The following is a 24,522-nucleotide window of genomic DNA, read 5'->3' on the forward strand; positions in this document are numbered from 1 at the left end:
GGGAAGCCCTGAGGAACTGGGTGGCAGAGGCCACAAGCAGCCCCCAGACAGCCACCTTCTTCCTGCCAGCCGGCTGCTCTGGCGCTTCCCCGACGCGTCTCTGGTGCCCGTGGCAGAAGCCCTCGAGGCCTGGCCTCAGCAGGACGGTGGGGACAGCCCCGAGGTGCCCAGGCTGCTTTGGCCAGGGACAAGGAGGGACAAGGAGGGACAAGCAGGCCCTGCTGGAGCACGGCCACTGGCTGCTGCCGGCGAGGAGCAGTGGGAAGTGGCAGCGCTGGCGATCAGCCCAGGTCCCCAGAGCTGTCCAGGCCACTGTGCTGTGTGGCCAAGACTCGCCTGACACTGAGCTCGGGACCCACAGAGCTGCTGCCACCATGGCAAGAACGATGTCTCCTGGAGCTGGCCTGCGGAGCTCCTGCTGTCAGCGTGGCTCTGGACACCAGAGAAAAATCACCAGAGTGTGCACAGGAACAGCAGCACCCAGAAGGCTTGTACCTCCTCAGGAAGACATGCACACCAGACAGGATGCCAAAAGAGGGGATGCTGTGTGCACAATTTTTCGTGGCTTGGCAAAGGGTTTAAGGGAAAGTGGTCACCATGGTTTTCTCTTGCCTTGCCAGAATCACAGCAACGCTTGGCAGCTTCAGCTGCAGCCTGTCCCCCTGACTGACCTCAGCGGCTCTGCTCGAGGGCACACTCGCCTTCCAGAGTCGGCTGTTGCAAGGCAGCAGCGTTGGTGCCATCGTTAGAGACTCTGATGGGACACGAGCCCTTAGCTGCAGCTGCTGACACTCTGCTCCATTGTTATAGTTTTGACTTGCCAATTTAAATATACTAATTTTTCTGTTGTGAGACAGAACCAGGAGCAAAAGAGCAAGGCAGGACTAAAACTTAAAAAGGGTATAAAAAACTTTATTAACTACACAAAGAAAGAGAAAGAAAAGCAAATTCAGAATAAGATCTCTAGAGCACTCCTTCCTTCCCTCTCCCAACCTTCATAACAACAAAATAAAGACAGAAAAAACTACTTCAGTCAGTTCCCAAGTTAAATAGCCCTTTTCAGTTCACTTTGGAGAGAGAAGTTTCCTCTTGTCAAGCCATAGGGACTTCACCACAAGACGGGAAAAAAACAGTCCTCTCGTGGCTTCACTTTCACGATTTGCATCTGCCCGGGAAAAAACTTGCAAAGTCATGAAGTTCCTCCCATCTGCACAGCTTTCCCAAAACTGTGCTTATGGGCCATGTTAATCCCATGAGGTATTTACTTTTAATAATTAACTGTTCCAAACCAAACATTTTCTTCATCTCTCTTTCTCTCTCTTCATGCTCCATCTCCAGAAAAAGAGATCCCCTTTTCTCCTCGGGGCAAAGGATTCTCAACACAGATACCTTTGATTAATAATCTATCAAATGGAACATATCCAACCTCCCCGTGTCTTTCTCCATGGTTTATCGGAATATTCAGTACATCAGTTCATCCCTACAATCTTACAAAAGGATTTTTCAGCCATCTTCACAGCATCTCCTCATTCTCCTTCCATCTAAAGAAACTTAGCTCTTGCTTCACTGACTTTGGAGCATCTCCTTTCCCCCTCTCATATTCAAAGGAAAGCCGGAGGTCTGCAAAATCTTACCTGAGCACTAAAGAGTTAAAGTTTCCCACAGAAGTCACGGCGCTGGGTGTGGGGGCGGCTGAGATGTTAATCAGCTTTTCTGGAGCTTGCTGCAGCCCCACACTGCCCATGGCCACCCCTGCTTCCAGACAGGGCCCGGCTGCCTCCCCCAGGCCGTGCGGGGGCTGGGCGGGCTCGGCCCCTCCAAAGCTGCTCCGAGCCAGCAGCAGGAGCCGGGCCCCCCCAGAGCCGCGGGCTCGTAGGGGAGGAAGCCGGGCTAAGGTCTCATCAATGAGCCTTTCCTCCCCCCGGCCATCGGGTTCCCTGGTTTGCAAACGGGGCCCAGCGGCCTCCCGAGCTCCCCCCACATGGGAGGGAGCCCGGGCTGGGCCGTTGTTACCTGCTCAGCCACCGGAAATAAATGAGAGTTTTTTCCCGGGTTACCGCCTTCAAAATGTGTGCTCACCGAGCGAACTAACTTTCTCCAGTTGGTTGTTCAGGCTGTCAATAACCAAACCAGCCTCCAATTGGTCCCATCAACTCCCAGAGGGAGTTCTCACAGAGAGAATTTCTCTCTTGAGTTTCTTCTCCCCAGGTGTAACTAGCACAGAAGTCGATATTAGGGAAGATCCTGCTGCTTTCCACCAGTTTTAGAGGGTCATAAACGCTTTGGGGGATTTCCCGGTTAGTTTATGGGCAGATGTGTCCCCTTTTTTGGGAGAATCCTGATGCTTTCCGCCAATTTTGGGGGTTCTAAACGCCTTGTGGTGGACTCAGTTCCGTGGGTTCTGGTGCCGCCCGCCCACGCTTCCAACTGGTCCGGACTGGTGCTCCCAGTGCCGCGTGGGGCGGGGCCGCGGGGACCCCCCCAGGGCACAGCGCGGCTGCTTTGGGGCTGGCGGCACCGCCCGGCGCTGGGCATGGGGCGTGTCGGGGGAGCTCGGGCCCTACTGGTGCTACTGGTGCTGCTGGGAGCTCACCTGTCTGGGGCCAGCGGGACTCGGGTGAACGCGTGTGCTCCCCCCGGGGACCCCCAGCCCGGTGTCACTCTGCCCCCGAACAGCTGCTCCCAGTATTCCCAATAAAGCTTCCCAGTTCGACTGGTCCTGTTTATTGGGGGCCAGTGGGGAAGGACTTGGAGGGACCCCGCAGGGGGAGCCATGATTGGGGGGGGGGGGTCGCAGAACTGGCCCCAGCATGGATCAGGAATGGGGACCCCAAGGAATGGTCGTGTCCCCCCTTCTCACCCTGCTCTAGGGGGCCTTGGGAAGACCCTGAACCCCAACACGGCACCGCCCCAACCCCAAAGGTGCCAGGATCCCGATAAACAAACAGGGGAATTTGGGGAGGGGGTGCATGGGGGGGTGCCCAGGCTGGCCCAAGAGCCCAGCGCTGCCCCAGCCCGACCTGCCCTGGCTCCATCCCAGCTCCTACCACAGGATGTGATGGTGTTGGGAAAACAGGGGGATGAAGGGTGGGTGCTGGGCCCAGGGGGAGCAGGAAAAGGGATGGAGGCAGAGGAGGGCTGAGGAAGGACTGGGAGAAGGACTGGAGAGGAGGCAGGACTAGAAAGGAGGAGGAGTGGGACATCTCTCAATGCAATTTGGCGGTCCCAGGGCCCTGACCAATTCTTTAGGGGTACCAGGCGCCTCTTTTCCCATGCTCTTCCAGTCCTTTTCCACTGTCCCCCAGTCAACCACCCCTGACCTCATGCTTCTTTTTGAAAGAGGTTTCCAGGTCCCTCCTGCTCACTCTCGGGGTCCTATCCCTCTTTTCCTCAATACGGGCAGCTCCTCAAAGATTCTTTCTAGTGAAATCCCAGTTTTGGGATTTTCGGTGCTCAGTTTTGGGACAGCTCTGTCTGGCTTTCCACTCCCTGTTGTGGCCTCTCACCTGCCCCTGACACCCTGGGGGGGCTGGGATTTCCCTGCTGGGGACAAGGACGTTCATTCCCTTCCAGGAGCCCAATGCCCGGCTGGGGCTCCAGGGCAGGGGGTCCTTGAGCAGCTGCCCCAGAACCTCCGCCAGGGTCTCCCAGCGCAGCCGGAGCCACTCGGCCTGGGGTCCCCAAAGGCCTCAGCGAGCCCCAAGTCCCTGCCAGGAACCCTCAACTCCCTCCAAGCCAGCATCCCCCACAGCCCCTGCAAGTTCCCCCCATGGCACCGGCCGTGGCCGTGTCCCCACATGTCACTGGCCATGTCCCACCATGTCCTCACCCATGGCTGTGTCCCCACCATGTTTCCATCCCTGTCACTGTCCCCCACATCTCCATCCACGCCCGTGTCCCCCCATGTCCCCAGGAATGGCCACATCACCGTCCATGTCCATGTGTCCCCATGTCACTCTCCATGTCTGTGTACTACCATGTCTTTCTCCCTACCCAAGTCTCAGTTCTGTGTCTTTATTTTTATCCCAAGGTTTGATGTTTTAAAGAGATGAAGAGAAATGAAAAGCAAATCCAGCCCAAAATAAAAGGATTTCTGTGTCCATGCTGGCTGAAAATCCAGCAGGGAAGGAGTGAGGGAAAAATACTTTTGGAGGTGTTTCCACCCCACTGTCTCCAAAATCTTGGTCTTTGCCCCAGTTCATCACCATTTCTCTGTGGAAAACACCCTTGGACAATCAAAAAATCAAAAATCAAAATCAAAATCCTGGAATCTCTGAGGATGGATAAGACCACCAAGATAGGACTGAAAACAGAAGATTTTCTGGGGTTGAACATCAACAAATTCACTCTACCCAAGGAATTCCCAATGTTGGTTTCCATCCCGATGGACGTTCCTGTCCCTGCATTCATCCAGGGAGACAGGATGATGCACAGCCCCCCCAGCCAGGTGCCTTCCCAACACGGATCACCAGGACCACGGATCACCAGGGCTCTGCCCAACGGGGGTCACTGGGGATCATCCAACACCGATCCTCCCATGGGGGATGGAGCTGGAGCAGAGCACGAAGCTCTTCCCACACTCGGGGCACTCACAGGGCTTCCCTTAGTGGAGACTCCGCTGGTGTCGGGTCAAGGCTGAACTCCTGGAGAAGCTCTTCCCACACTTGGGACACTCGTAGGGCCTCTCCCCAGTGTGGATGCGCTGGTGTTTTCTCAGGTTGGAGATGTGTCCAAAGCTCATCCCACATTCCAAGCAGGTGTAGGGCCGTTCCCCAGTGTGGATCACCTGGTGCTGCATTAGACCAGAGATGTCTCTGAAGCTCTTCCCACATTCCCCCCACTCATAGGGCTTTTCCCCGGTGTGGATCATCTGGTGCTGGATCAGCCTGGATCTGTAGCTGAAACCCTTCCCACATTCCAAGCACTTGTGGGGCTTCTCCTCTCCAAGAGTCTTCTCCACCAGCTCTGAGCTCTGCCTGGATCTCCGGCCGCCTTCCCAGCTCAGGGAGGGTCTTTCCTCCTCACAGCTCACTGGGCTGGGTTTGCAGCCCCTCCTCCAGAGGGATCGCCGGGAATTTTCCTCCTCCGCCATCTGCCCACCCCATGGGAATGAAGAATCCTGGTTTGGGGAAAAAACAAGAGGGGACTGCCTTGAGCTGGCGGTTCTTCCTTCCGATGTGCAGCTGAGGAAGACACTGGGCGTCTCGTCTTGTGTGTCTAAGAACCTCCAAAACACCAAGATTCATCCCAAAAATCCTCCAAACATCACGACACAGATCATAAACTCCCAAAAAAGCAAGATTCAGCCAAAACCCCCTGCAAAATATAAATTATAATATAAAATTATAAAATATAAATTCAGGCCCAGCAAAAATACAAAACACCACGTTTTAGCCCAATAAAACTCAGAAACACCAAGATTCACCCCTCTGAAAATCATGGATCCCCCTCTCCAGTCACCTGCTGAATGCGGAAGCGGGGGCCAACGCCCTGGGACTGGAGGGACGCTGTAGATAGGGAGGTTTGGAATCCTGTGCTGCTTCCCATTTCTGCTCCTCCTGCGTCCCTCCTCTTCCTCACACTCCTCTTCATCCCATTATTCCTCCTTCTCCCGCACAGTCCCACCTTCTCCTCCCATGTGCAGTATTTGACCATTTGGTTCTTCAACCCTGCTTTTCCTTTCCTTCTCCTGCTGCCCCCAGGCCCAGCACCCACTGCCGGCTCCCTCTTCCCCCCCAAACCCACAGCATCCCAGCGCAGGGGCAGCGATGGAGCTGGGGCAGCTCGGGCTGGGGCAGCGCTGGGCTCTCGGCCGCTCCCGCCCGCACTCGCTCCCCACTGCAGCCGCTGCCGCCACCACAGCGCGGGGGGGCCCGGCCTTGGCGCTCCCCCCCTCCCACCTCCCCAAATTCCCCTGCCGGGGGGCGCTGGGGCCCGGGCCGGGCGCAGGTGGCTCCAGGTGGACAACGCTGGGAGCTGCGGCTCTGCCTGGACACTGCTGCGTCATCACCGCCGCGCGCTCTCATTGGCTCAGCGCTGCCCGAGGGGCGGGGCTGCACCAAGCCGGGACACCCTGCTCCAGGGGGGATGGCCCCAAAACGGGGGACCCCCATGCAAGGAACAACAGCAAAGGGTCTCTACAAACACATGCTGCGAATCCGCTTGGACACAGGGCCGGGGACGTGGGCATAAGGAAGGGACAGCAGAAGCCATCAGGGTCAGAAAATGTTATTAATTGAGCACACAGACTGCTGCTCAGCCAAGGTCCTGCTATATTCATGAATTTCCAGAAGAAAAACGAAGACTTAACAAAGCCATAAACATGGTTAGCAGGAATATGGTTCAGGCAAGAAGCGGAAGGAGGAATCTATGTGGTAAGAAAATGGAAAATGGAGGAGAAAAATACTGAGGATGGGGATGTTTTTCAGCAGCCTCTTATCCTCAGAAGTTGCCAGCTGCTGCAGATCCTTTGTATCCCCGGTTGCCAGGACAGGCACACAAGGAGGTCAGGATTGCAGGGGGTTTCTCTGTGCTGGGCAGCGGCAGAAGCGGGCGCAGAGGGGCGGCACCGGGAGCACGGGCTGGGGGCCTGTGGGGAGCTGCGGGGCCGGGCCGGGGCTGTGGGGCAGCCGGGGCTCAGCGCCGGGCGCTGCCTGAGCCCAGCACCCCCCGGCAATTGCAGGCCCGGCAGTGGCCCCCGGCCCCCAGGAGGCTGCGGGACGCCCCGGCCGCTGCCCGGCCCCGTGGAGCTGCCGGCCCTGCCCGCCGGGGGGGCCGCGTTTGGACACTGCGGCAGGACAGGCACCGGCTCTGGGATACGGGCTGGCCACGGCAGCCACAGCACAAGGAGCAGCAGGACAAAGGAACAGCTGGGAAATGGGCATTGGACGGGCAAGCATCGAGATCAGCTTTTAAGCATTTTCCTAGGGTCAGTGCAGAAAGGAATGATTTAGCAGAAAGCTCAGCAGCTGTCAGAGGATGAGCACCCCCAGGCACTGAGGGGGCTGCAGGAGGGGCAGAAGAAGCCCCTGGAGCACTTGGTCACAAAGGCACAGCAGGGGAATGCAAGAAGGGAGGAGGAAAAGGCCAAGGGGAAGGCAAAGGCCATGGCAGAGTTTCTACAGCCCCTGAGGGATGAACCCCAGGGCCCAAGGGGGCCCCAGCACCCAGGGGCTCTCACATCCTTACACCATCTTCAACCAGGTGCCCTCCTCACACTGACACCATTCAGTCCTTGATGGCAAAGATGCTTTCTGGGGATGCCCACTTACACAGGATGGTAAACTGGATTTTGCCTTTGAGTGGGAACAAGAGGTAGAAGGGAAAATGGAAAAGACATGGACGGTGCTTCTGCAGGGATGCACCAGCCTTATTGGGGCAAGCCTTGCAGAAAATATCACAAGAATTTACCCCACCCCAGGGATTGGGTTAATGCAGGATGTGGATGACTTGCTGCAATCAGGAGGACAAGAAGTGGCAGAAGAAGCCTCTGTGAAATGGCTGAATGTTCAGGCTAAAAAGCATTTTTGTCTATTTGAAATAAAAGAGGAAATGATGGAGAAAAGGGTTAAATATTTGGGACATATTTTGACTGAGTGTTTGTGGTGTATTGACCCAGAGAGGGACCAGGGAATCTCAGAAGTAATCCAGGACTAAAAAGGAGCTGTAAGAATTCTGAGGATTAATAGGAAATTGCAGGACCAGGATTGAAGATTCTCTGCTCGAGCCACAACATTGTATGACTTTTTAAAATCAAATATCCTCAGTGTTGTGGTATGGACAGGAGAAAAGGAAAAAAACCTGAGAAAATGAAAAATAACAAAATGATTGGACCACCAGCTATGTCTCCTCCAGACTGAGAAAAAGAAATTTGAATTCTATGTGTGTTATAAGTGTACATTATATTATTGAGTTTTTGCAAATATTAAAATGAATGCCATATGCTGGAAAATACTGTTGTATGAACATAGTTTCTCTTAGTTCTGCAATTAACAAAACTTATAAATACAAATAAATATACATAAATAAACAAAAGTTAAAATTAGTTGTGTGATAAATATATTTTTGTTCCAGTATAATGTCATAATCTTATGTTCATGTAACAAACTTGGAGAATGGCAATAAAGATAATCAGGAAATTCTTCACATTCTTGGAATTATGGGACACCAAAACCCCAGGGAAGGAAAAAATAATGATTTACAGGTTGGAGGGGAATGATTCTGAATAATGCATGAAGGTCTATGAATATGCAACATGTTGCTGCATTTAGGAAGTGTTTTCTGAGTCAGTGTGTGCCCTTGGCTGAAGGCCAAGCATCCGGCCATTATAACCTTTGGCCAGAGCCAGGGCAGATATTCAATTCTCTCCCTTGGAATTGATCTTTGCAATTCCTTACCCTGGGAATTCTCCACCTAGTGCGGGCTGGAGATAAGGGATGTATATTTCAAGCAGTCCGTGGCCAGAATCCTGTCTCTTGTGAAATCTCTGCCACAGGAAGCTGGGCTGGCACAGAGCCTGCCTTGGCACTTTGCTGTTCACAGCATCCACCCAGGACTCTGCCTCTTAATTACACTCACACACTGGGCTGCCTGCGATTCCACTGCTGGAAAATATACCAAATTTACAGTTTTTTATATTTCATTTTACTAGTCAGTCTCGGTTTGCCCTCAGGAAAGAAATTTTAAAAGGTATTGTTTATGGACTGTTAGACCACTCAACAGAGATGAGTTTAACATCTCAACAGACTGAGAATAGCCCAAAAGATTCCCACAAAGAGAACGACATCCAACAAAACATCAAGGAAACATCAGCAAACATCAAGGAACACCCACCCCAGACACTGCCCCTGGCATAGATGGAGACACCTGGTCTGGAAAAGGCTGAGAAGGAAATCCAGGAGTGGGACCTCATTAACATCATAGGAAGAGACATCCAGATCCAATAGGAAACTAAACACTAAAAACTACACAACCCGGAAGCAATAAACACTAAACCAATGGATTTCAATGTGTTCAGACTGTAAAATTTCAGGAAAAATCTAATAAAATTCACATCTCATGGAATGATTTTCTCTGCACACCCGGGCTATGTGTGGATGAAATTATTTCTGTTGCACACCCTGACCCGGATCAAGTAATGCCTTAACTCTCTAACACTAAAGATATTGCTGGAGAGTTTTTTATTGTCCCTGCAGTTTCAGTGACAAGATTACACCAGGAGAAAAATTTTTCACATTAATCCTACTTTTAGATTGTCAGTTAGGTTTGGGCCAGGGGTGTGACAAGCAATTTTTACTCCTAGGAGAAGAGGCAGAAAAGACTTGATTGCATTGGAATATTTTTCTATATATTTGTGGTGGCTCTTAATGATGGCAGAATTTCGGAATGGATCTTTAGAAGCTCACCTTTAAGTTGCATTTTGCAAACCTAGAAGAGTATTAATGGTGATTAATTAATGGTAATTAACTGCACATGCTTGAAAAAGGTAGGACAGGGGAGAAACTCAGTTTAAGTGTTTGAATATGTATAGCCTTTTGTAAATATGTATTAGGGTGATGCAATACCCAGGTGGGCAGGGGGTAGTCTCTGCCCTCACCGATTCGGGAGGACTGGCTCTGGCTCCATCCCCCTCTGATCTAGGGGGCCAGTGCAGTCGCTGTTGTTACAGATGAGCAATGTGGTGGTTGGCTCTCACAATTAAAGAATGAACAGTGTGTGTATGTTAAGATAAGTTTTGTGGATGTATAATGATGTTATTGTAATATATCCTCCCATAGTCCTCTTTCCCCTCTCCCTTGCCTTGTTGTCACGACATGGCTCAGGCAGTCGGGGCATTTGGGGAGGGCCGGCTTGTTCCTACACCTGACCTCCAGTGCAGATGTAAGAAAGGAGTCTCCAGCAATGGACGGCAGGGAAGGAGTTCAGCGACAAGACTTTGGGAGGGCCCAGGGCCATAAAAGGCAGAACATCCATTCTGTAGGGGAGCACGTGGGGGTTTAGTCCTGCGCTCCCAGCGCTGATATTTCTCCTACTTCAGTCTTTTGCTGTATTTTTCTAAGGTTTAAGAAATTGCTGAAAGTTTTAAAGGAGCAAGCACCGTTTCTCACACCCTGCAGTGTAGGGGTAGGAGGTGCAGCTGGATGGAGGGAGGCGTGTGGAAAGCTGGTTTGAAGGGTCTCCATTTACTTCTCATTATCCTGCTCTGAGTTTTTGGAGTTTTCTGCCAGAAATCTGTCCCCTCCCCCATTGATTCCCATGAATTTAGGTCAGTTTTCTGTTTTGGGGAAATCAAAGCCATGCATAGACACTCCTGATTAGGGGGTAGCAGCAGTGAGGCTCCAGGGTTTCCCGATGAGCCAAGCCAGCGAACACGCAGGGCTGGGAAAGACGTGCCGGGAGCTGCGGAAAACTTTGTTTGTGTTTCCAGGCCAATGGCGGCTCGGGCCCGGGCCCGTTCCAGGGCTGTTCCTCATCTCCGCCTTTGCCCTCCCACAGCCCGGGGGGCCCTGAGAGCGCGGGCCGAGGCTGGGCCGTGTGCAGAGCCCGGCCCTCGCTGCCATTGGCTGATTGTGCCAATGTCACTCCTGGTTGTCGCGCGGTGATTGGGCAGAGCAGCAAAGGCGCCATTGTGGCAGCGTCTGTGCGGGCCCGGCAGCGGCGGCAGCGGCCGGAGCCCGGGGAGGCGGCGGCGGCGGAGCTCGGAGGCGGCCCCAGCGCAGGTGGGAGCCGCGCTGGGTTGTGCGGGGGCTCGGGGCTCGCTGCGGGCCGAGGGGGCGGCAGGGGGCTCTGGCGGGTTGGTTGTGCCGGTGCCGGCCCGTGTTGGCGCTGGGCTGAGGGCGCTGCGGGAGCGGCTGCCCGCGGTCTCCTTCCCGCTGCGGCCTCGGCAGGAGCCGGTGCCGGAGCAGCGCTGGCTCGTCCCGGTTGCTGTGGGTGGCACAGAGGTGTCTGCCCTGTGCTCAGGGCTGTGCGGGAAAATTCCCGTGGCCAGAGGTTTGTGTGCCCAAAGGAGACAGAGGAGTCCTGTAAAAGTGACTTTATTGATGAACAAAGGGACAGGCCATGCGGCATTTGCCATGCGGTCTCTAAAGCGCCGCCTCCTTTTTATCCTCATTTTCCCGTCTGCATCTCCCTCTCCCATTCCCCTCTTGTTGACGTTTTCGGAAGGTTCAGACTTCCCGATCCGCCTACTGCATGTCCCCCTTAATATGCACTCCTACTACGATATTAATCTTACTGCTTTGAATCCCTCATTTTCTCATTTTCTCAAGATTAGCGCTTACAAACTTTTAATTTCCATTGACTCAATCTCTTTTCCTGTGTCCTCTTTGGCGCAAGGTGTCGTGCATGGTAAAAAGCTGAGAGTTGCTGCAGCACGTCAGAGGAGGAGCAGCATTCGTTTAAGCCATGGTCTGCCAGGGAACCACGAAAACGTGTCCCATTCCCATCCTTTCCCTGTTTGGACTGGTACATGAGCTACTTTCTTATTTCCTTTGTTATCTGTTTCACCACTTTTCAGTTATCATCTATTTGCAAACAGCAATTTGAATGATTTAATTTTCCACAAACTGCGCCTCTTTCTGTTAATAGATAATCTGATCCCATCCCATGGTGAAATGTCTCGTTCCTAATGTCAGTGGATTGGTCGGCAGGAAGTTCAGGAGCTGGAGCTGTCTGGTTGGTTATTATTTCAAGGACACTTTTAAGCCTAATTATGCCACTCAAATTACGGATGGATTTTCTGTGTCCTGATATGAATTCTTTAGGGATCCCAGGGGCTGGTCCATGGTGTTGTAGGATTTGTTCTGGTGGCCGTTCATCTTTTTCCCATTTTTGGGTGCTCCCTCCATCCAGGGCTGCATCAATTGACTACTTTTTCTTATTAAATCATCAAATACTTGGATTCCCCACTGATTTCTCTGGACTAGCAAAAACACTCCAGTGCTCTGGGGAGGGGGATGATTCCCCCCCTACACTGTTTTCTATTAACCTTCCACAACATTCTGCGTTTGCTCTTTCCCTTTGCAGCTTAACCAATTTCTGTTGCAGTCAGATATCCTCACTATGGGCTCTGCCTTTAGTTGTGCAAATTCCATCTGTGCAAGCAGGCAGAGCTTGGGGTGAGGGCAGAGGGAATCAGCCCAATTCCTCCCCCAGGTAAAAAGGCCCTTGGGCATTGTCTGCTCTTTTCCTGAGCAATGTTAATTTGCATTTCTAAAGCTCCTCTGCTGGCTGCCTAGAAGGAATGCTTTTTTTGCAGAGCCGCCTTTAGGTGATTCACACCTGCACCCCCACAATCTGCTTTATTTTTCTTTTTTTTTTAACGATTTCGTATTAACTATTTATGTGTTGAAGCCTTACTAGTAATACTCTTCTACGTTTGCAAAATGCAACTTAAAGATGAACATCGAAAAACCCATTCCGAAATTCTGCCATCATTAAGAGTCAGCCACAAATATAGAGAAAAATATTCCAGTGCAAGCAAGTCTTTTCTACATCTTCTCCTAGGAGTAAAAATTGCTTGTCACACCCCTGGTCCAAATCTAAATGATAAAATAAAAGTTGGATTAATATGAAAAAATTTTCTAATGGTGTAATCTTGTCACTGAAACTGCAGGAAAAACAAAAACTCTTCAATAATGTCTTTAGTGTTAGAGTCAAGGCATTACTTGATTCTGGTCAGGATGAGCAACAGAAATAATTTCATCCACGCATAGCCCGGGTGTGCAGAGAAAATCATTCCATGAGATGTGAATTTTACTAGATTTTTCCTAAACTTTTTACTGTCCGAACCCTATGAAATAGTGTTTATTGCTTCCAGGTTGTGTAGTTCTTAGTATTTGGTTAATTAGATCCACATTCCTGGATTTCCTTCTCAGTCTTTTCCAGACCAGGTGTCTCCATCTATGCCGGGGCAGTGTCTGGGGTGGGTGTTCCCTGATGTTTGCTGATGTTTCATTGATGTTTTGTTAAATGTTGTTATCTTTGTGGGAATCTTTTGGGCTATTCTCAGTCTGTTGAGATGTTAAACTCATCTCTGTTGAGTGGTGCAACATCCATTAAAAAAAACCTTTAAAAATTTCTTTCCTGAGAGAAAGGCAAACCGAGCCTGACTAGTAAAATGAAAGGTAAAAAAAACCTTTTAAAATTTGGTATACTTTCCAGCAATGGAATCGCAGGCAGCCCAGTGTGTGAGTGTAATTGAGAGGCAGAGTCCTGGGTGGATGCTGTGAACAGCAAAGTGCCAAGGCAGGCTCTGTGCCAGCCCAGCTTCCTGTGGCAGAGATTTCACAAGAGACAGGATTCTGGCCACAGACTGCTTGAAATAGACATCCCTTATCTCCAGCCCGCACTAGGTGGAGAATTCCCAGGGTAAGGAATTGCAAAGATCAATTCCAAGGGAGATAATTGAATATCTGCCCTGGCTCTGGCCAAAGGTTATAATGGCCGGATGCTTGGCCTTCAGCCAAGGGCACACACTGACTCAGAAAACACTTCCTAAATGCAGCAACATGTTGCATATGCAGAGAATCTTCAATCCAGGTCCTGCAGTTTGCTATTAATCCTCAGAATTCTTGCACCTGCTTTTTAGTCGTGGATCACTTCTGAGATTCCCTGGTCCCTCTTCGGGTCAATACACCGCAAACCTTCAGTCAAAATATGTCCCAAATATTTAACCCTTTTCTCCACCATTTCCTCTTTTATTTCAAATACTCAAAGATGCTTTTTAGCCTGAGCATTCAGCCATTTCACAGAGGCTTCTTCTACCACTTCTTGTCCTCCTGATTGCAGCAAGTCATCCACATCCTGCATTAACCCAATCCCTGGGGATGGGTGGGGTAAATTCTTGTGATGTTTTCTGCAAGGCTTGCCCCAATAAGGCTGGTGCTTCCATGCATCCCTGCAGAAGCACCGTCCATGTCTTTTCCATTTTCCCTGGAAAAACACAGCCCCTTTGGCCCTGGGGTTCATCCCTCAGGGGCTGTAGAAACTCTGCCATGGCCTTTGCCTTCCCCTTGGCCTTTTCCTCCTCCCTTCTTGCATTCCCCTGCTGTGCCTTTGTGACCAAGTGCTCCAGGGGCTTCTTCTGCCCCTCCTGCAGCCCCCTCAGTGCCTGGGGGTGCTCATCCTCTGACAGCTGCTGAGCTTCCTGCTAAATCATTCCTTTCTGCAGTGACCCAAGGAAAATGCTTAAAAGCTAATCTGGATGCTTGCCCGTCCAATGCCCATTTCCCAGCTGTTCCTTTGTGCTGCTGCTCCTTGTGCTGTGGCTGCCGTGGCCAGCCCGTATCCCAGAGCCGGTGCCTGTCCTGCCGCAGTGACCAAACGCGGCCCCCCCGGCGGGCAGGGCCGGCAGCTCCACGGGGCCGGGCAGCGGCCGGGGCGTCCCGCAGCCTCCTGGGGGCCGGGGGCCACTGCCGGGCCTGCAATTGCCGGGGGGTGCTGGGCTCAGGCAGCGCCCGGCGCTGAGCCCCGGCTGCCCCACAGCCCCGGCCCGGCCCCGCAGCTCCCCACAGGCCCCCAGCCCGTGCTCCCGGTGCCGCCCCTCTGCGCCCGCTCCTGCCGCTGCCCAGCACAGAGAAACCCCCTGCAATCCTGACCTCCTTGTGTGCCTGTCCTGGCAACCGGGGATACAAAGGATCTGCAGCAGCTGGCAACTTCTGAGGATAAGAGCCTGCTGAAAAACATCCCCATCCTCAGTATTTTTCTCTTCCTCCTCTTTTCCATCATTCTTTTTCTTCCCCCATAGATTGCTCCTGTTTCTTCTTGCCTGAACCATATTCCTGCACACTCCCCTTTCACCCAGTCCCTTCCCAGAAAACCAACAGCATCCATCCCTTGTTGTCTAAATCTCTTCTGGACTTCCCTGCTTGCCCCCGTGAGTGTCCCTGTCCTTGATTACCTCTGGGAGAATGGGCAAATTCCCTCAACATGTTCCCAAGGGACGCTTCAGAGATATTTTGGAATCATCAGCCCTTTTTCCGGGAGCCCTTCCTGGCTTTCCCTTTCTACCCTGCATGGGTGCCCTGCCATGTTTAGTCCCCGAAGATCCCACTGTAGTCACTGCTGAGATTTTCAGTGCTCTCTGGCTGCCGACTCTTCCCAGCCCCCCCTGATCTGTCACTCGTCTGTCTCCTGGCCCCAGCGCCCCCCTGGAGGGGAATTTGGGGAGGTGGGAGGGGGGGAGCACCAAGGCCGGGCCCCCCCGCGCTGTGGTGGCGGCAGCGGCTGCAGTGGGGAGCGAGTGCGGGCGGGAGCGGCCGAGAGCCCAGCGCTGCCCCAGCCCGAGCTGCCCCAGCTCCATCGCTGCCCCTGCGCTGGGATGCTGTGGGTTTGGGGGGAAGAGGGAGCCGGCAGTGGGTGCTGGGCCTGGGGGCAGCAGGAGAAGGGAAGGAGAAGCAGGGTTGAACAACAAAATGGTCAAATACTGCACGTGGGAGAAGGTGGGATTGTTCAGGAGGAGGAATAGTAGGAGGAAGAGGATTGTGAGGAAATTTGGTCAAAACAGAGGAGGAGGATGAGAAGAAACGGGAAGCAGCACAAGGTTCCACCATTCCCTGTATGTGCAGCCTCCCCTCCAGCCCCAGGAGTGTTGTTCCCCCCACATGCAGCAGGTGACAGGAGAGAGGGTTCCACGATTTTCACAGGGATGAATCTTGGTGTTTTGGAGGTTCTTACACACAGACACAAGATGCTCAGTGACTTCCTGAGATGATCTTGGGAAAGGAGAAGCCCCCAGCCCAAGTACCTCTTATCTTGTTCTTTTCCTTAAACCAGGATTTGTCATTCCGAAGGTGTGGGCTAATGGAGGAGGAGGAAAAGCCCCAGAGATCCCTCAGGAGAAGAGGCTGCAAACCCAGCCCAGGGAGCTGCGAGGAGGAAAGACCCTCCCTGAGCCGGGAAGGCGGCCGGAGATCCAGGCAGAGCTCAGAGCTGGTGGAGAAGCCTCCTGGAGGGGAGAAGCCCCACAAGTGCTTGGAATGTGGGAAGGGTTTCAGGTGGAGCTCCTACCTGATCCAGCACCAGAGGACCCACACTGGGGAGAAGCCCTACGAGTGTGGGGAATGTGGGAAGAGATTCAGCGACAGCTCCACACTGATCCGACACCAGGTGGTTCACACAGGGGAACGGCCCTACAGCTGCTTGGAATGTGGGAAGAGCTTTGGCTTGAGTTCTCACCTGAGAAGGCACCAGCGCATCCACACTGGGGAGAGGCCCTACGAGTGTCCCAAGTGTGGGAAGAGGTTTCACACCAGCTCAAATCTCCTCCTACACGAGCGGATTCACACAGATGAGAGGCCCTTCCGCTGCCCCGACTGCGGGAAGGGATTCAAGCACAACTCCACCCTCACTGTCCACTGGCGCATCCACACTGGGGAGAGGCCCTACGAGTGTCCTGAGTGTGGGAAGAGCTTCTCACAGAGCTCTAACTTGACCCGACACCAACGGAGTCACCACTAAGGGAAGCCCTGTGAGTGCCCCGAGTGTGGGAAGAGCTTCGTGCTCTGCTCCAGCTCCATCCCCCATGGGAGGATCAGTGTTGGATGATCCCCAGTGACCCCCGTTGGGCAGAGCCCTGGTGATCTGTGTTCCTGGTGACCCCACTGGGTGGGGGGAAGTGCTTGGAGAGATTTCTCTCTCTTTTCCTTCTGTTGCTATGATTTGATTGGGAATAAATTCCCTCGCTGTGCCCAGGCTGGGTCTGTGACACCCGTTTTGCTGTTTGTTGTGTTTGCTCGTCCCATCTTAATCTAATCCTGGAGTTCCTGGTTAAACTTTCTCTTCCCTTGCAGTTGGAGGAGCAGGATCAGAGTGGCTTTGGTGGGTGCCTGGCATCGGGCCAGCGTCACCCAGGCCATGGGCACCCCTGAGATCCCAGTGTGGTGATGCATTCCCCCACTCCTAGAGAAAGTGCTGACCCAAACTGAGGCCAGGATGAAACATGGTTATGACTGGAGCCCACTCTCTATCAACAGAAATCCAAAAGGAGACCTTTGAGCTCTCCTGGGCCACCGTGGGCTGTGACCAGCAGTCTCCCTCTGAGGGGCCTCTCAGAGCCAGCAAACCCTCGGCTTTGCTGTGCCTGGAGGATCGCTGAAACACGACGTGTCCTGGGCCCATACCCTCACTGCTCAAGGCCCCATCCTTCGGCCAGTGGGAGATGCAAAAACATCTGAAGGGAGGATTTCACTGAGCTCTGGGGGGAATTGTTTGCACTGACTGTTCCTGTCTGTGTGTGTGCCCCTGCACATATGCTATAGCAAATCTCGGAGAAATACAGCTTTCCTAGATGTGGAAGTACCTTGGATATCTAAGTTAGGCCTGTAAGCAAGGTTTAGTTATAGTTATGAACTTACTTTAATGCTGTAAGTGTTAAATGTTTTGCTAAGTTTTTAAATGTAAGTCATAAGCTAAGTGTTGTTCTTCCATTAAATTACTAAGTACAACATGGAAGTTATAGCTATAAGTTAGGTTAAATGCTGTTAAGTGTTAGTGCTTTGTTGAATTGTTAATGTTAAGTTATAAGCTAAGTCAGGTATTAGTTCATTGTTGTACCTCTGTTGGATTGCTGGGGCTAAGGTATAAGTTAAGTGACAAATTAAGAGAGAAGTTAAAGTGCTGCTTAGTGTAGATTAGTTTTTAGGCTGTTCCTTTTAATCCTTGCCTGCACTCTCTTTTGTTCCATGCACCTAAACACAGCACACACCCACCCACACTCCCCTAGAGAGTTCTCAGTTCATTTCTGTTTTGGTTGCCTGGATTTTGTTTGGTTTTGTTGTTGCTTGTTTTCCCTTGTTGTGCCTCAGCTGTTCTGTAGGCAGTAGAGTAAATCTTGCCATTAAACTTGTTGTATTTTGTCGCTCAATATTAAATCTGACTTTTGTTCATGCATTTGTCACCGATTTTTAAGCGATCTCAAACGCTCTCATTCATGACAGCACCACAATGTCCCGCATCACCGAGGGCCCTGACACACGCCCGTGTCACAAAGGGCCACCCCCGGCACCCAAGAGCAGAGGGACAGCCTGGAAGCGGCTCGGAGCAGCCCCGGCCTCGTGGCCTTGTAGCCCCTGGCGTGGCCAGAGCCCTGGGAGGCTTTGGCCACGGTGGGAGCCGGCAGCCCCAGCCCCGGCCTGCAGAGCCCTGGGGCTGCAGCCCGGGCTGGCCGGGGCAGGAGGAATTGGCCGGGCCGGACGTGCCAGGGCCTTGTGGGCAGTGGCTCCGTGTCCCGCGGGAGGCCGGGGACGAGGGGTGTCCCTCAGGGCTGTGCCCGGGCACCGGGGCTCGTCAGTGCCTCGCTCAGTGACACCCAGGGGCACCGAGCGCAGCCTCGGCGCCTTTGCAGGGCACGGGGAGCTGAGCGGGGCAGGGGCACCACGGAAACACCGAGTGCCTGCCCGGGGCAGAGCCGGGGCAAAGCCGGGCTGGAGAGCCGGGAGAGGCTGCTCAGAGCTGGCCCGGGCACTTGGGCACCTGGGAGACAGAGCCCGGCTCGGAGCTGACACTGAGCCCAATACCTGAGAAATCACAGCCGGCTTTTCTAGACACCCTTCATTATTTTCTATTTTCTCAATTTGACTTTTTATCTGGGAACATTTTCAATGTTCATTTTACCTTTTTTTTTTTACTCTTTAGAAAGAATTCTGTTGTATTTCATTATGTGTGAGGATGGATGGTCTGGGAAAGGTTGTTGGTAATGGAGTTTTTTATTCAATATATTTTGAACTCTGAGATGTGACAAGTCCAGACTTTGACTCCAGCAGCAGTGTCTGGCTCCAGACTGCTCAGCTTTTTACAGTGACATCTCCGTTCATTGAAATCCAGCAGTCAAAGCCCTTGAAATGCGGACAAGCTGGGAATGAGGTTAAAGACCTTGGAGGGTTTGCTCTCTCCGTCCCTTGTATCCTTGGACCCCGCAGTTTCATAATTGTTCCTTGGTCCCCCAAGGCCCTGCAGTGTCACAAAGGTTCCTTGGTCCCATGAGGTCTCACAGTGCTGCAATGCTCTTCTTGGTTCCACAGTGTCACAATGGCGTATTGGTTCCAAGGGACACCATGGTGTCAAAAATGTTTCCTTCATTCCATTATTCCCGGAGGAGCAACACTGGTCCCTTACTTCCATGGGGCCCTGCAGTATCACAATGGTCCCATCATTACACGAGGTCCTGCTCTGTCACAATGCTCTGCATGGTCCCACAAGGCCCTGCAGTGTCACAGTGGCCTCTTGGTTCCATGAGGCTTCTGAGTGCCATCATGATTTCCTTGGAGCTGCAGTGTCACAATGGAGCCCTGGTTACACAAGATCCTGCAGTGTCACGAGGGAACCTTGGTTCCTTGGGGCACCACAGTGTCACAATTGCTCCCTTAGTTCTCAGTGTCCTTGCAATGAGCAATGGCCTCTTGATTCCATTGGGCCCTGCAGTGTCACAGTGGCCTCTATGGTTCCACCAGGACCCAGACTGTCACAATGGACTCCTTGTTTCCATGTAGCCCCACAGTGTCACAATGGCCCCTTGGCTCTGTGGTGCCATGTCATAGACAGTGTCACTATGGTCCTCTCAGTTCCACAAGGCCCTGCAGTGGCACAGTGGCCCCTTGCTGCCCCAGGACCCTGCAGTGTCACGATCATCACAGAATCACCCAGGCTGGAAAAGACCTTTGAGAGCATCAAGTCCAACCTGTGACCCAACACCACCTTGTCACCCAGACCATGGCACTCAGTGCCACATCCAGTCTTTCCTAAAACACTTCTAGGGACAGTGACTCACCCACCTCCCTGGGCAGCCCATTCCAATGCCCAATTACCCTTTTTGTGAAGAGTATTTCCTAATGTCCAGCCTAAACCTCCCCTGGTGCACCTTAAGGATGTGTCATCTTGCCCTGTCACTGTTCCCTGGGAGCAGAGCCCAACCCTTCCCTGGCTGCACTCTCATGTCAGGGAGTTGTAGAGAGTAATGAGGTCTCCCCTGAGCCTCCTCTTCTCCAGGATAAACATCCCCAGCTCCATCAGCTGCTCCTCACAGGACTTGTGTTCCAGACCCCTCATCAGCCTTGTTCCCTTCTCTGGACACTCCAGCGCCTCCATGTCCTTCCTAAATTTGGGGGCCCAGAAATGGACACAGCACTCAAGGTGCTGCCCAACCAGTGCCAAGTACAGGAAAAGAATCACTGCCCTGTTCCTGCTGGCCACACCATTCCAGATCCATTGGGTCCTAGGGGTTGGATGAGGGAAATGGTGGGGAGGAGGTGGTAACAAAGTGTTACTGATTGTCAGCCATGAAGAGTCTTGATTTTTATATCTATTCAGACTGCAATAGAAGGTTGTGGGGGTCAATCTATCAATTGGACATTGCTGATATCAATCTATACACAGGGAAAAAGAACATGAGAAACCAATTATCCCTGCATTTTTTTCAATATAGTCACTTGGAATACACTTCTGAAATCTGTCTAATTAACCACAGAAGAATTTAAAACTGGAATTATTCCCAGGGGCTTGTCTTGCTTGGATGTTTTGAACAAATGTTTATGAGCTTTTCTGATTGAATTTCTCAACTGAAGAGCTCAAGAAAGAAGTCTCTGGAGTAGTAAAATTTATCAGCAACCTCCAAGTGGCTGAGGATCCATCCTCATCAGAGCAGGAATGAACAGAAATGGGCACAGCTTTCTGGCTGCCCCAGCTTTGGGATGAACCCTGGGCCTGGAGCAGGAGCAGCTCTGGAAGGCCCCAAGGCCGGGGCTGTTGTGCTGGCCTGGGCAGATAGGATGGCAGGAGGGGCTGCAGAGCTCTCAGGAGCTGAGGGAGAGGGGAGCAGGGCACACAGGGAGCCTCCTTTTGCCTTGGCCAAGCACTTTCCCCATGCCTGGGGCTGAGTCCTCTCGGAGCTGCAGCTGCTGCTGTGGCCTTGGCAGGGGCTGAGGCCGTGGGGCCACTGCCCAGAGCCCCCTGGCCTGAGCAGAGCTGTGGGGCCAGAGCCGGCTGGGCTGTGCTGGGGAGAGGCCCTTGGTGCTGCACAGAGCTCAGGGCAGCTGGCACAGCTTGCAGGGAGCTGGGCTGGCCTGAGAGAGCCTGCCAGAGAAAGCAGCAGTGTCCATGTCAGCCTGGCTGAATGTGCAGGGGCAGAACTCAGCCCAGGCCTTGTGGGGCAGGGCCAGCGCCTGTGGAAGGCATTGGAAACAGGCAAGTGGCCCAGAGAGGAGGCTGCTCTGTGCCCTTGGTGGCATGCACAGAGCAGGGAGGGGGCCCAGGACATTTGTTACTGCCAGCCTCTGTCCCCAGCTCTTGCCAGCCCTGGCTGCTGAGCCCAGGTTTGCCCTGGGCTGAGTTTGGCTGTGGCCCAGCTCCATCCTCCTGCGGGGCTCAGGGCCTGTTCCCGGCCATGGCCAGCCCTGCCTGGCCTCTGTGCTGGCCCAGAGCCCGGCAGAGCCCGGGGCAGGGCTGTCAGTGCAGGCCCACAGGTGCCACGGGCTGTGCAGGAGCTGGCAGAGGCTGCCCAGCAGGGAGGCCATGGGGCACAGAGCCCCAGGGCTGCTGTGGGCACCACGGCTGCACCTCCAGCTCCAGAGATGGGACAGATGGGAGCAGAGACAAATAATTCCCGCTGCGTTCTTTAGTGTGTTTGCTTATACAGATGACCTGCATCCATATGTAGAGGAGGTGTCTTGTGTCAAATAACACTGGGGGAGTGATAAGAATAATATTTTTTAGCTGAAAATACTATTTTTTTACATAATACACAATGAGAAAGAAAAGATATATATGATCAGAAGAGCATCTGAGTTTGGCAGAGGATGAGGGACTCATTGATGTTCCTATAGTGAAACCTGTTCAAATGCTTTCCTCAGGGCTTCCTTAAGATGAGAGATGACCATCAGAGGCCAAGACCAGCCAGAGCTCTCTGTCCTGGCAGCTTTTCTCTGAGAAAACCCTTGCATATAGGGAATTTTTCAGGGGGAGTATCAATTTTGGCTGTGGGCACCTGGAAATATGGATGGTTCTTTTCCATAGGAAGGAAAGCACAGAGCCCCAGTTCTCCTGGGGCTGATAAAAGACAGACTCAACATTCCAAAATCAGCTGGACCTGTCAGGTGGCTCCTTGGAAGCAAAACCAGCCAGATCTGTTCCATGTTCCCTTGGTTCCATGAGGCCCCTCAGTGTCACAATTGTCTCCTTGCTTCTGCAGTGCCACAATGGTGCCTTGCTTCTGTGAGGCCCTTCAGGGTCACAATGGCCCTTTGGTTCCATGGGGCCCCACAGTGTCACAATGTTCTCCATGGATCCACAGTGCCCTGCAGGATCACAGTGGCCCTTTGGCTGTATGAGGCCCTGGAATGCAACAATGGCCTCTTGGTTCCACAAAGCCCTGCTGCTTCACACTGGGCCCTTGGGACCATGAGACCCAGCAGTGCCACAGTGATGTCCTTGATGCCATGAGGCCCCACAGTGTCACAATGGCCTCCTCATTTCAGAAAGCCCCACGGTGTGACAATGGTCCCTTGCATCCACAGAGTTTCCACAGTGTGACAATGGTCCCTTGGATCCACAGAAATCCCACAGTGTCACCATGGTCTCCATAGGAAGGAAACCACGGAGCCCCAGTGTTGCAGGGGCTGATGAACTGCAGTCATCAGAGATCAAAGCTAGGCAGCCCTGTCTGTCCTGGCAGGTTTTTCTACCAACGAGCCTTGGATATATGGAATTTTGACTTTGGAATCCCAATTTCAGTCATTTATGCCTGGAGGATACACCCAGTTCTTTTCCATAAAAAGGAAAGCATGCAGCCCCGGTGTTTGGAAGGCAGGTGAGAGCTGGCCCTCAGGAGGCCAAGGCCAGCCAGATCTGTCTGTAATGGCAGCTTTCATCTAGGAATAATCATTGGATATAGGACTTTAGGAGGTGGAATCCCAATTTCAACCATGGGTGCCTGGAGATGAAGGATGGTCCTTTTCCACTGGAAGGAAAGCATAGAGTCTGGGTATTTCAGGAGTAGATGAGCAGTAGCTACCAGAGGCCAAGACTAGCCAGACCTACCTTTTGTAGCTTTTGTCTGGGACCAATTCTTGGTTACATAGAATTTTGGAGGCAGAATCCCAATTTCAGCCATGAGCACCTGGAGAAGGATGGTTCTTTCCTATAGAAAGGAAAACATGGAGCCGCAGTGTCACAGGGCAAATTAGAGGAGACCACCAGAGGCCAAGGCCAGCCAGACCTGTCTGACTTGGTAGTCTTTGTCTGGGAAGAAACTCATGTGAGAAATTTTGGAGGAAAATTACCAGTTTTGGCCATGGGTGCCTGTGCAGGAGGGATGATTTTTTTCCATCAGAAGGAAAACACTAAGCCCCAGGGTTTGAAGGCAGGTGAGAACCAGTTCTCAGGAAGCCAAGGGCAGCCAGGCTTGTTGGTAATGGCAGCTTTTGTCTAGGAGCAATCCCTGGATATTGAGAATTTTGGAGGTGGAATCCTGTTTCAGCCATGGCTGCCTGTATGAGAAGAGTAGTTCTATTCCATTTGAAGGAAAGTCCAGAGCCCCAGTGTTTCAGGAGTACAGGAGAAGAGACCCTTGACATGCCAATTGCAGTTGGACCAGTCAGGCCAAGCCAAGCAGACCTGTTACCTGTTCCCTTGGATCCATGGGGCCCCACAGTGTCATAGTGGCCCCTTGTTTCCATGGGGCCCTGCAGCATCACAATGGTAGTGTCATATTGGATCCTTGGTTCCAGGAGGCCCAGATGTGTCACACTGGCCTCTTGTTTCCATGGGACTCCACAGTGTCACAATGGTCCCTTGTTTCCATGAGGCTTTGCAGTGTGACAGGGGTACCTAGGTGCCATAGTGTCACAATGGACCCTTGGTTCCATGAGGCCCTGCAGAGCCCCTTGATTCAACGAGGCCTCAAAGTGTCATCGTGGCCTCCAGGATTCCATGAGGCCCTGCAGTATCACAATGGACCTTTGGTTCCATGGGGTCCCTCACTGTTACATGAATCTTTAGTTCCATGGGGCCCTGTAGTGTCAGAATGGACTCCTTGGTTCAATGGTGCCACACAGGGACACAATCACCCCTTGGCCTGGCAAGACCCCATAGTGTCACAATGGTTCCTTGTTTCCATGGGGCCCCATAATGTCACCATGGCCCCTTAGTTCCATGAGGCCTTTAGTGTCTCCATGATTTCACAAGGTCTTGCAGTGTCACCACAGACCATTGGTTCCATTGAGCCCCACAGTGCCACTATGGTCCCCTTGGTTCCACAAGGCTCTGAAGTGCCACAATGGCCCTTTGGTTTCACAAGGCCTCAATGTGTAAAAATGGCCTCCATGGTTTCATGAGGCCCTGCTGTGTCGCAATGGACCTTTGGTTCCATGGTGCCCCATAGTGTCACAATTGTATCCTTGGTTCCACAATGTCAGAATGGACCCTTCATCCCATGGAGACCCACAGTGTTCACTGTAGTGCCCTTGATTCCATGAGGCCCTGCCATGCTGTAATGGCCCCTTGGTTCCAGGGGGTCCCAAAGTGTCAGAATGG

The 24,522-nt window shown here is 52.6% G+C and overlaps 1 pseudogene; it reads left to right on the forward strand.

The window, feature by feature from the left end:
- LOC148218085 (uncharacterized) overlaps positions 1-16,545 on the forward strand; it is an 82,471-nt pseudogene extending 65,926 nt beyond the window's left edge.
- Positions 16,546-24,522: the final 7,977 nt, after the last annotated feature.

Source organism: Sturnus vulgaris, unplaced genomic scaffold, assembly GCF_052056855.1.
Source record: "Sturnus vulgaris isolate bStuVul1 unplaced genomic scaffold, bStuVul1.hap1 Scaffold_195, whole genome shotgun sequence".
NCBI classification, from domain to species: Eukaryota; Metazoa; Chordata; class Aves; order Passeriformes; family Sturnidae; genus Sturnus; species Sturnus vulgaris.